Below are 12,732 nucleotides of genomic sequence, written 5' to 3'. Positions count from 1 at the left end.
TGCCAGACAACTGCTTGTTGCCTATTGTTAAGGTAAGATTTGAACCATTGAATAGCTGAGAGCCAGAAGTTCAAGGGTATTTATCAGTAGGGGATGGTTGACCATATCAAAAGCCTTTGACAAGTCGATGAAGAGAGCAGAAGAGAGGGTGCTGTTATTATGGTTTTTATTGATGGTATCAGTGAAGGATAGAAGGGCGGTGGTGGTGCTGTGAAATGGCCTAAAGCCATGTTGGCAAGTAGCCAAAATATTGTGTTTTATTAAGTGGTTAAGTAACTGATGGTGAATACATTTTTCCATGACTTTAGCTAAGGGTGAAAGAAGAGCTATTGGTCTGTAGTTAGAATAGTCAGTGGATTTTCCACCTTTATGAAGTGGGATGATATGGGAGACCTTCCAAATATCAGGGATGATACCTTCATTAATGGTTCTATTTAGTAGGATGGATATGGGAAAGGCAATGGATTTTGCTGCTATTTGCAGATACTCAGCAGGTAGTTGGTCTGCTGAGGGGGAAGAAGGTTTAAGCTTTATGAGGATTTTATAGATAGACTTAGTAGAGATGGGGTGGAATGTGAAAGCTGGTAGGGTTATAGAACTATGGGAAGTTTGGTTCATATTATCAGAAGAAAGCTGGCTTGCCAAGGACTGGATGGTCTCTGTAAAGTAGGTGTTGAAATTATTCACAGTTTGGAGTGGGGTGTTTTGGTCAGCATCATGAGGAGATGGTGTACTACAGTGACCAGGTTTAAGGAGACTATTGATGCTTGCCCAGAATTTCTGAGGTTGCTTTTGGTGAGTTTGTTGAAGCTTGCTATAGTAGTTCTTTTGTCAGATAGTATAGCCCTTTTGTCATATTTCTTAATTGTCTAAAGATTTGTCTATCAGGAGAGGTTCTGTTAGTTCTCCAGTTATGCCAAGCCTTATTTCTTTGTAGTATTTTATTCTTAGTTTCAAGTGTTAGCCATGGGGCTGGTTTGAATTTCATTCTTATAGATCTATCTAGGATAGCAAGAAATTGTGAGTTAAAATATGTCACAGCTTCATTGAGTGGAATGTTTTTAACAGGTTTCCAATTACAAGCTCTAAGTTCGTTCTGGAAGAGTTCGAGGTTGAAATGTTTCTTAGACCGAATTGTTCTATATGTTGTGGTGATAAAGATATCATTTTTTTGTCTTATTATGTAGGTAAGCATGTGATCACTAAGATCGTCTGGTAAGGTACCCACCTTGTAAGTGGTTGGGTCTTTATTTGTGAGTATCCAGTCTAAGGTACTTTCTTTGTTATTAGGCTTGTTAATTAATTGAAGTCACCTAGTGCTATTGTTTCCTGTGGGTAGTTTGTAGACACCCATCCAAGGATTTCTTCAATAATTATGTTGTTATTACCAGGGGGTAAATAGAGACAAATTATATAGATGGATTTTTTAGGTTAATCTGCAGTTTAGAGATAAGGATTTCAGCTTTATTTTGCAAGGGTGGGATGTCATTAATAGAGGAGATCTGGAGTCCATTTTAAAGGAGTGAGGTGGTCCTGCCTTAGAATGTTGAAACCAGGAGGAATTATTTCAATATCCTTTTCCCTGGCTTTAACCAGGTTTCTGTAAGGCAGAAATGTCAAAATGAGAGAGTTTCAAGTAGAGCCGTGAATGTGGGCGATTTTGTTATTTATATATTTAGGTGCGCTATTAGTAAGGAGTTAGTATGTTTATTTAGACTAGTGGGATTTTGGTCGGATGTGGGGTGGTTATTTAGTGAAACTGCTATGGTAGGGCCTGGATTAGGGTGTATGTCCCCATCCTTTAAGAGATGCTTTATGGATGAGGATATGGGGATATGTGGGATGTTTGAGAGAAGTTTCCATTTCTTTGTGTTCAGGTTCAGTAGCGTTATATGGATACATCGATGGTATTGCAGTGACAAGTAACAAGGAGAGAAAGTTATGTTTATGTGTTTGTGGGAGTAGACTATATTTGGTGTGGTAATGTGTTTTGGAGGGAGGTTAGTGAGTAATAAATTGGGTTTCTCATAATGGGTGAGGAGGTAGGCAGAGGTAAGGATGGGTAAGAAGATTGATATGAGGGAGACATTTAGAGTTGGGACTTTGGATATAGTAGGCATGCTTAGAAGAATGGTAATATGAACTTCTTGTTGTGTGGTTGGAAAAGGAAAAGGAGGGCCAGGTAGAAAAAGCAGGAAGAACTATAGGAAGGAAAAGATGGTTGGGGTGAAGTAACCAGTAGTAGAGAGTAGTAGTGACAGAGGTGTGGGAGGAAAGGTGTGGTTAGGTGCAGGATGTGAGTAGTTAACAAGTAGGTGGGATGAGGAAGGGTGTGGCTTGGTGTGTATAAAGGTAGGACCACTGCGGGTGGGTGGAATTTGGGGAAGTGAATGAGGAGTAGAGAGGAGACAATCAGAGATGCAGGTAGCTTTAGGTAAGTATGTAAGAGCAGTAGGAGGGGGGGTTAGGTAGGATGGAGGATATCCAGAAATAGGAAAAGTGCAGTAAAGTGACAGGGGAAGAATCTTGGGAGGGGTAGTGAAGTGCTGAGAGGGATAGATTTGAAGGGAAAAAGGGAGATAATAAAATGAAGAGGTGAGACAGGGATAGAGTAAATGTAAAGAAAAGAATAAGGGAGAGGGATAGGAGCGCCACCTAGTGGACAACGGTGGTACAGGGAAAAAAGGTGAAGGTGTAGGAAAGACTCAGCTAGTCAGGAGCTCTGGAAAGACCAGTGGGAGTGAGGCAGGACAGACAGAATAAGAGTTGCAGGCTTATGTGGAAGCTAGAAGAGGGGAAAGGAGGAGGAGGAGGTGGAGGGTGGGGAAAAGCTGCTGATACTCAGTCCCAGGGTAGCCTTAGGACACTGGTAGGGCAGAAAACTAGAGACCTACAGCACAAGAGGTTTGATTCAAATAACCTACTTTCTTCCTTCTTTAGTTTGAGGATGTCGGGAAAAACAGTCAGGTAGGTGCAGCCAAGGTCCCAATAGAGCTTGAGGTTAAGAAGAGATTCAGGTCCTTGTTGAGCTAGGAACTTAGGTAAGGGAGGGAGAGAAATGTAATGGTGGAAACAAAGGTTAGCAAAGTAAGCAGTGATACATAGTGCAAAGACTGTTATAACAAAATTATACATTCATTCATCATACAGTAAAATCTAGTATTTGTAGGTTGATGAGCAGTGTTATAGTACATATTATGGTTACTCTACAATAAAACTCTTAGGCAGTGCATTTAATAAAGGCAGTACTTTAAGGACTAAGGTATTGTAACTGAGCTTGCCAACAAGCAGCAGCAGTGTTTGGATGCAATATTTTTAAAAGAACAGTAGACATCTACAAAGCAGTCCTAGATACAGCTGTAGTGTACTTAATTTGCAATTCCTGAGCAGATATTTGTAGGGAGAGGGGACAATATTGCACAGTGGGTAAGATCATAAGCTATAACAGGTACACAGAATTAGCTGTTCTCATCATATCAGTATTGTTGGCAAGACAAGCTTCTCTAGTTAAATATCTTAGTTACAAGTTAGGGGAATAAAAGCGGTACATATGAAGCGGTACAGTCCACTGCCCACTAATCGTGAGTTAGAACAGGTACGTTCCTTATTTCTTGGACTGGATGGTATCTATATACCAGTAGTACAGGGAAGACAAGCTCCATGTGGTGTCGCAGTAAGTAATTGCAGATTATTAATGTAGTTCAGCGAGGAAGAGCATGTTGGGAGAACTAAACAAAGCACTGTTTGAGAAATAAAAGGCAGGTGTAGTAGGACAGGAATAATCTGCTCAAGCCTTACAACCAAGCACAAATAAAGTAGAGCAATTAGTGAGCAACAGAGGTAACCATAAGTTTCATAACACTAACTCTGCTTAAAGTATTCAGTAAAGGCTAGCTAGAGTAATGGTAATTTCGCTGAAAGCAATCTCAAGTATGAAAACACTAATTCAAACATTCAGTGATTAATGAGTAGCAGTCTGCTGACAACAAGTTTAAAAAACATTAACAACAAGTTTAAAAACACTAATTCCGCATTCAACATTCAGTGAGTACTACACATTAATAAGGCTTAAAAGCAGTCAGCTAACAATGAAGGCTAGGATTTGCTTCATTGCTTAAAGGAAAAAATGTTAAGGACTATACATTTAAAACACACTCTAACAAGTGGTGCTGTATTATACAAGGGATATAATTCAATTATTATATAGTATAATTAATACAGTCAGGAAGGTGAATCAAAGAACTTTTGCATGGTTCTAAAAATGTGTGCAAGGAGCTTATGATTTGAAAACAGCCCAAAGGTAAACGGGCCAGATGCATTTTCTTTGAATGTGGGTTTCAATGCTGTTTCAGTGAATGTGGGTTTCAAAGGTAGAGAAGTTTTAATGGTAAGTCTGTTTTCATTGTAAGACTATTGCTTTGTTTAGGTTTAGTAAATGTCTATCAGTGTTTGTGCTATAAAATTTGAAATAAAAGTTGTCAATGAAATCCAAATATCTGTAATCATTGTAGAAGTAAAGCATAAAACAGTATGCACACTGAGAGATTTAAACAGTGTCTATGACAAATGGGGAGAAATATCCAACTAATGGGACACTGGAATGGCAGCATGGGTGGAGGGGGTGGAGCTGTGTGGGTGGGGCTCTGTGTTTGCACCCCCCTGCAAAAAATCCTGTGGGCTCCCTTGCCTGCAGCCTTGAGCTTTTCTTTCAAATACAGCCCATTACAGGAAGGGCTAAACAGACTATATATAAGTATTGGAAAAAACAGGAAGGTACTGTTTCTAGTCATTTTTAAAGGGAAAGAATGTTGTTGTTGTTTTTTTTTTTTTCATTATGGCTGTAAATAGAACATGAAATCATTTTCTATCCACTGGCTTCAGTACTTCCTTCAGGTATATAGACAGATATGGGGATGCACAAGCCAGTGCATTTCTTTGTGCCGGTCCCAAGCCTGGATAAATGGGGAGGGTTGCATCAAGAAGGTCATCTGGCATAAAATTTTGTCAAATCATACGTGCAGACAACAGTACAGAAATACATACCGGATCGGTCGAGGCCTGGGTAAGCAATGACCGCCACCAGTACTGTTGGCTAACAGGGTGCTGGCGGAAATTGGGCTACTGTTGTCCGAAGGAGGAGAAGAGGGGGAAGGCATGCCCAAAGGCAGGTAAAGGCTAGGACTGTGATAGTGAGGGTCGGAACTTTGAATGTTGGCAGTATGACTGGTATAGGGAGAGACCGAGCTGATATGATGGACCAATGGACGGTTGGTATATTGTGTGTGCAAGAGACCAGATGGAAAGGGAGCAAGGCTAGGTGTATCGGAGGTGGTCTCAAATTGTTTTATCATGGTGTGGATGGGAGGAGAAATTGTGTAGGCATTATCCTGAAGGAACAGTATGCTAAGAGTGTTTTGGAGGTGAAAAGAGTGTCAGATACAGTGATGTTTATGAAGCTGGAAATTGATGGTGTAATGATGAATGTTGTTAGTGCATATGCTCCACAAGTTGGGTGTGCGATGGATGAGAAAGAAAAATTTTGGAGTGAGTTGGATGAAGTGGTGATGACTGTACCCAATGGTGAGAGACTGGTAATTGAAGCAGATTTCAATGGGCATGTTGGTGAAGGGAACAGAGGGGATGAGGAAATGATAGGTAGGTATGGTGTTAAGCAAAAAAGTGCAGAAGGTCAGATGGCAGTGGATTTTGCAAAAAGGATGGACATGGCTGTGATGAATACGTATTTTAACAAGAGGGAGGAGCATAGAGTGACATACAAGAGTGGAGGAAGATGCACACAGGTGGATTATATTTTATGTAGAAGGGCCAATCAGAAGGAGATTGGAGACTGTAAAGTGGTGGCAGAGGAAAGTGTAGTTAGGCAGCATAGGATGATGGTTTGTAGATGACATTGGTGATCAAGAAGCGGAGGATGAGTGTGAGGGCAACACCAAGGATCAAATGGTGGAAAATGAAAAAGGGTAATTGTGAGGTGATGTTTAGGGAAGTGTTAAGACAGGCACTGGGTGGCAGTGAAGAGTTACCAAATAGCTGGGTAACTACAGCAGAGCTAGTATGAGAGATGGCTAGAAAAGTGCTTGGTGTGATATCTGGAAAGAGGAAGGAGGACAAGGAGACCTGGTGGTGGAATGAAGAAGTACAGGAGAGTATACAGAGAAAGAGGTTGGTGAAGAAGAAGTGGGATTGTCAAAGAAATGAAGAAAGTAGACAATAGTATAAGGAGATGAGGTGCATGGCAAAGAGAGAGGTGGTGAAGGCTAAGGATAAGGCATATGAAGAGTTGTATAAAAGGTTGGACACTAAGGAAGTAGAAAAGGACCTGTACCGATTGGCTAGACAGAGGGACTGAGCTAGTAAAGATGTGCAGCAGGTAAAGGTGATAAAGGATAATGAGGGAAATGTACTCACAAGCGAGGAGTGTGAGCTGAGCAGATGGAAAGAGTACTTTGAGGGGTTGATGAATGAAGAGAATGAGAGGGAGAGAAGGTTGGATGATGTGAGGATAGTGAATCATGAAGTGCAGTGGATTAGCAAGGAGGAAGTAAGGATAGCTATGAAGAGGATGAAGAACAGAAAGGCTGTTGGTCCAGATGACATACCTGTGGAAGCATGGAGGTGTTTAGGTGAAATGGCAGTGGAGTTTTTAACTAGATTGTTTAATGAAATCTTGGAAAGTGAGAGGATGCCTGAGGAATGGAGAAAAAGTATTTTGGTACCGATTTTTAAGAATAAGGGTGATGTGCAGAGCTGTAGTAACTACAGAGGGATTAAACTGATCAGTCACAGCATGAAGTTATGGGAAAGAGTAGTGGAAGCTAGGTTAAGAAGGGAGGTGATGATCAGTGATCAGCAGTATGGTTTCATGCCAGGAAAGAGCACTACAGATGTGATTTTTGCAATGAGAGTGTTGATGGAGAAGTACAGAGAAGGTCAGAAGGAGTTGCATTGTGTCTTTGTGGATTTAGAGAAAGCATATGACAGGGTGCCTAGAGAGGAGTTGTCAGAGAAGTATGCAAGAATGGTACAGTATATGTACGAGGGTAGTGTGACATTGATGAGGTCTGAGGTGGGAGTGATGGATGCATTTAAGGTGGAGGTGGGATTACATCAAGAATCAGCTCTGAGCCCTTTCTTATTTGCAGTGGTGATGGACAGGTTGATAGACGAGATCAGACAGGAGTCCCCATGGACTATGATGTTTGCAGATGACAGTGTGATCTGTAGTGAGAGTAGGGAACAGGTGGAGGAGACCCTGGAGAGGTGGAGATATGCTCTATAGAGAAGAGGAATGAAGGTCAGCAGGACTAAGACAGAATATATGTGTGTGAATGAGAGGGAGAATAGAGGAATGGTGAGGATGCAGAGAGTAGAGGTGGTGAAGGTGGATGAGTTTAACGACTTGAGATCAACAGTTTAGAGTAATGGTGAGTGTGGAAGAGAGGTGAAGAAGAGAGTACAGGCAGGATGAAATGGGTGGAGAAGAGTGTCAGGAGTGATTTATGTCAGACGAGTACCAGTAAGAGTGAAAGGGAAGGTCTTCAAGAGGGTAGTAAGACCAGCTATGTTATATGGGTTGGAGACAGTGGCATTGACAAAAAGGCAGGAGTCAGAGCTTGACGTGGCAGAGTTGAAGATGTTAAGATTTGCACTGGGTGTGACAAGGATGGACAGGATTAGGAATAAGTATATTAGAGTGTCAGCCCAGGTTGGAAGGTTTGGATACAAAGCCAGAGAGGCAAGATTACGATGGTTTGGACATGTGCTGAGGAGGGATGCAGAGTATATTGGGAAAACAATGCTAAGGATGAAGCTGCCAGGTAACAGGAAAAGAGGAAGGCCTAAGATAAGGTTTATGGATGTGGTGAGAGAAGACATGCAGGTGGTTGGTGTGACAGAGCAAGATGCAGAGGACAGGAAGAAATGGAAACAGTTGATCTGCTGTGGCAACCCCTAACAGGAGCAGCCAAAAGAAGAAGAAGAAGAAGAAGATGGTTACATTAATATAAATATATGCACAGGTGTATGGAATACATGAGAGACTAGCATCTGGTGTGTACATTAAAAATGAAAATATCAGGTTCCATAGATTTGAGGAAAATGTTTTGAGATGAGTGGCAGGGCCACAAGTCCCACACTAAGTTCCCTAATCCTGTAGTATAATATATCTCATTTATTACTCGAATTAGGCAACCACATGCCCTGTTTAGTTTTTAGGCTTGAATTATCGTTTCCTACTGAATTCATTTGGCTCTAATAATTGTGTGTGTGCTGTCTGTTGAATGGAGTTTAAGTAATTTCAGTATTGTTTTGTGACTGGAGAGTCATGTGGGGTAGCTTTCTGCACTAGTTCTGAGATACTTCCAAATCCTGTTTTAATGTTAGTGGATTTTCTATGTATTTCAGTTGAACATTGAGGGTAATGTTAGGATTTCTTGCAATTACAGTTCATATATATATATATATATATATATATATATATATATATATATATATATATATATATATATATATATTGGGGTAACTTAATCTTTGTTTAGCTACTTATCCTCTGGTCAGGTTTTCTGCTAATGCCATTTTTAATTGTGTAGTTCAATTTTCCTAGTCTACAAATACTGAATTTTATTCCTTGGGGGTGCATTTAAGTGAGCAATTGTGCACATGTGGTTTTGTATATGCAGTATATTTATTTATTTATATTGGGTTTTGGAAGGTGTACTTGGGCTATGTTGATTAAGGGTTGTGTTTTTATTTTATGTGTACAATATCTCCACAATAATTGTAATCTGGGGACCTGATCATAGTTTTTTGTAGTATATGGAGCTTTATCTGCACTATTTACTACTAGTTACAGGAAACACAATCCTTAAGTATTTTGCTGGCATTCAAAGCCATAAAACACTTAGCAAGCTCTGTCAGAAAGACAGAGTAAGATATTCTGTTATATTATAAGAAGTCAGAGGCACATTACAAGCACAGACTGCAGGCAGAAACAAATCTCTTTTTTATTCTGCTGCTTTTATTTGTTAGCTTCTACTGGTAAATTTAACTGCCTAGCATAATACCCTGATCTTAACAACTGAAGCAGGCAGTGCTTAACATTTGCAAAGCTGAGGTCTCTCACTATAGAAATGCTTAACTGGTTTGTCTTTTTCTGGATATCAGAACATAATCACTGCTCTCCATGCACTAAATATTGGTTTATGAGTGGATTGGTTATTGAGGTGAATCTTGGCATCCATACTACCTTGAGCTCCAATATTAACCTTTTGTCTTTTGGTTTAAATTCACCTCCTAACCATTCATGTATTCAGTTCTGATCAACGTGATGTTTTTTCAAGAGTTCCCTACACTTGCAACTATATTTATGCATTTTCCACATTTCTTGCCTTCTCATCTGTTTCTTCACCTTATATTATTCCTTTTGTTTTTTGGCACATTCAGTTGCTGCCTGATTTTTGTCTACTTCTGGTTTGATTTCCATTCCCACTTGACACCGATATACTTTGGCTAAACTAAGCAGGGAAGTTATCTTAGACTTATCTTCCTCATGTTTTAACACTTTCACTACATTTGGATCTTGCGAGGTCAGCAGATATGTATGCAGTCCCATGATTGCAGATCTATACATGTAATCAATTTCAAGGAGGCCCATATCTCCTTCAAAACATGGAATATATAGACTTGGTCTACACTGACTTCTATAAATCATTTGATAAGCATGAAGCATCCTTCTTATTTTCCTATCCAACTGATCCAACTCCTTTTGTGACCAGTCAAGTCACTACAGAACTGTAAGTTAGGACAGGAAGAAAGAGCAAATTGGTTTATAGCTTGGACTTTGTTCCTATATGTCAACACTGTTTTCAGTATTAAATTTAGTCTTCTAAAATATTCCTTACTAAGTTTTATTTGCATTTGTTCATGTTTTATTGTTGATCCTTCATCATTTCCCGAATATTTATACAACCCCTCTTGCTGAAGTTCTTTTATATCACATTCTTGTCCCAAAATGACATTTTCTTTGGTACTGCAGCTTTCTGGATTTAAAGGTTGCTTTTGCACATTTATCAAGACCAAATGACATTCTTATATCAACTGAAAACGTTTTAACCACTTGCAGCTGCACTTTCTGTTTCTCATCTGATGAATGATATGGTTTTAAATCATAAACAAAAAGAAAATGAGAAGTCTTTACACTTTCTTGTTTTCTGGGAGCCAAATTATAGCCATGACATAATCTATTAAGTAGACAGCTTAATGGGTTAAGTGCAAGACAAAAGAACAGTGGTGACAAAGAGTCACCTTGGAATATCCCCCTTTGAATTTTTATCCCCGGAATAATAATGTCTTCTTTATTATGACTTAACTGCAAAGTATTTTGCACTTTTCATATTTGCTGCAATGTAATTAATCATTGTAGAGTGTATCTTATACATTGTTAAGCACTGTTTTATCCATGAATGTGGGATACTGTCAAATGCTTTTTGTAGTTTTTCCATGCCATACTTAGATTCTTCACCTTTTTTACAGTTGTCCATTATGAGTTTATTTAACAACAAATAATCCCTGGTCCCATATGAATTTATTTTGTTACCCTTTTGTTCTATTGCCGTGATTGAGTTTTCTTCTAAATGACTATTAATTCTGTCAGCACCAATTGCAGAGTATAGTTTATACATCATCAGAAGGCAAGCTATTGGTCTACAGTTTTTAGGATAGCTTACAGGTTCTCTCTTAAGTGGAAGTATTGTTTTTCCTGTTACCCAAGTTGGTGTCTGTTCAGGGTATGCATATAAATAGTTCTTACTCATGGCTAAGTCTTCATGTAAAGATGTTAATACTTTTAGTCAGAAGTTAGGTACTGCATGGAGTTTTCCAATTAAGAACTTTTCTTAACTTTTATCAATCTCTCTGGCCGTTACTTCATCCCATTTCATATCCTGTACATTTGAACTTTTTACTCTTTCTTTTACTTCTTCTGTCCATTTAGTATCTTTTTTATGTTCCACGGGATCTTCATAGATATTTCTCCAAAAGTTATCTATTTCTTCCTTTTTTGGTGGGGTTTCAGTTCCTTTTGTATTATTTCACAATCCCCTATAAAACTTTTCTGGATAATCAATAAATTGCTTATTTTGTACTTTTTCTTTATATATATCTGCATATCTTTTATGTTTTTCTGCCTTTACTGATATCTTTAGTTTATTTTTTCTGATAGCGCATGACAGATCTTGATCTGTTCTGATACTGTGCATTGCTTTTATTACGTCTATCATTCTGAGTATTTTTGCTAATCTGTTCCCTCTTCTATACCCTTCTAACAGTGACACATCTTGTATTAATTGCTTTATAGTTTTCTCTATTTGATACTTCCTTGATGGCATTTGATTTCTCCCCTTCTTTAGACATACCGTCCTGTGTTTTTGTGGTAAGACTTTATCTGTTTTTAATTTAGCTGCACAGTCTTCTTCTTCTCTTTTGGCTGTTCCTGTTAGGGGTCGCCATAGCGGATCATCTGTTTCCATTTCTTCCTGTCCTCTGCATCTTGCTCTATCACACCAACCACCTGCATGTCCTCTCTCACCACATCCATAAACCTTATCTTAGGCCTTCCTCTTTTCCTCTTACCTGATAGCTACATCCTTTGCATCCTTTTCCCAATATACCCAGCATACCTCCTTAGCACATGTCCAAACCAATGCAATCTCGCCTCTCTGGCTTTGTCTCCAAACTGTACAACCTGAGCTGACCATCTAATATACTGATTCCTAATCCTGTCCATCCTTGTCACACCCAGTGCAAATCTTAACATCTTTAACTCTGCCACTTCCAGCTCTGACTCCTGCCTTTTCATCAATGCCACCGTCTCCAACCCATACAACATATCTGGTCTTACTACCCTCTTGTAGACCTTCCCTTTCTCTCTTACTGCTACCTGTCTGTCACAAATCACTCTTGACACTCTTCTCCACCCATTCCATCCTGCCTGCACTCTCTTCTTCACCTCTCTTCCACACTCACCATTACTCTGAACTGTTGATCCCAAGTACTTAAACTCATCCACCTTCGCCAGCTCTACTCCCTGCATCCTCACCATTCCTCTATCCTCCCTCTCATTCACACACATATAGTCTGTCTTAGCTGCACAGTAATATATCCTTTTTACTTTTGTTATATCACATGCATTTCTATGGACAGTCCTAATTTCTGTGTTCATTTGTTTTATCAAGCTTCTACCTTTTTCAGTTTTATTGACTTTCTGTATTCTATTCCTTTCATTGATCTTAATATGTCTGTCTATCTCTATTAAATCAAGAATCTCTTCTCTTAGATCATTTGCTTCTAAACTGAGAGCAAAGTCCCTGTTCTCCATTTCCTGTGGGCATTCTATAGAAAGTTCCAGAGCATATTCCTGTGCCACATTCTCTTCAGTTTCATCCTGTGTCATCTGTTGTTCTTTCATATGGGTACTCACTGGACTATCACTCCACAATATTGATTGTGTCAGAGTTGCCAAAGTTTCCTGTTCCATCCCTTGTTGTGCAACTCCAACTGAACTGTTGTACTGGTTTCCTATGGAAGCCTCTAAAGTATCTTCATATGGCCACTGATCAGATGTTTCCCACTCTACTGGCTTCTCCTTAATTTGGGGATCCATTGCTCTATCCTGCTGTGATGTTATCAGAGTTAGATTTGCTACACTAAATCCTT

At 39.4% G+C, this 12,732-nt stretch overlaps 1 protein-coding gene across 1 annotated transcript in view; it reads right to left on the bottom strand.

Annotated features, from left to right (window-relative positions):
- LOC122796369 (receptor activity-modifying protein 3-like) overlaps positions 1-12,732 on the bottom strand; it is a 557,028-nt gene that overhangs the window by 98,125 nt on the left and 446,171 nt on the right. The gene's annotated exons all lie outside the window — the stretch shown is intronic.

This window comes from Protopterus annectens, chromosome 3.part0 (genome assembly GCF_019279795.1).
Source record: "Protopterus annectens isolate FY-2018-M chromosome 3.part0, PAN1.0, whole genome shotgun sequence".
NCBI classification, from domain to species: domain Eukaryota; kingdom Metazoa; phylum Chordata; order Ceratodontiformes; family Protopteridae; genus Protopterus; species Protopterus annectens.
The sequence above is the reverse complement of the archived record's forward strand: the minus strand, read 5'-3'. Positions and strand labels throughout refer to the sequence as shown.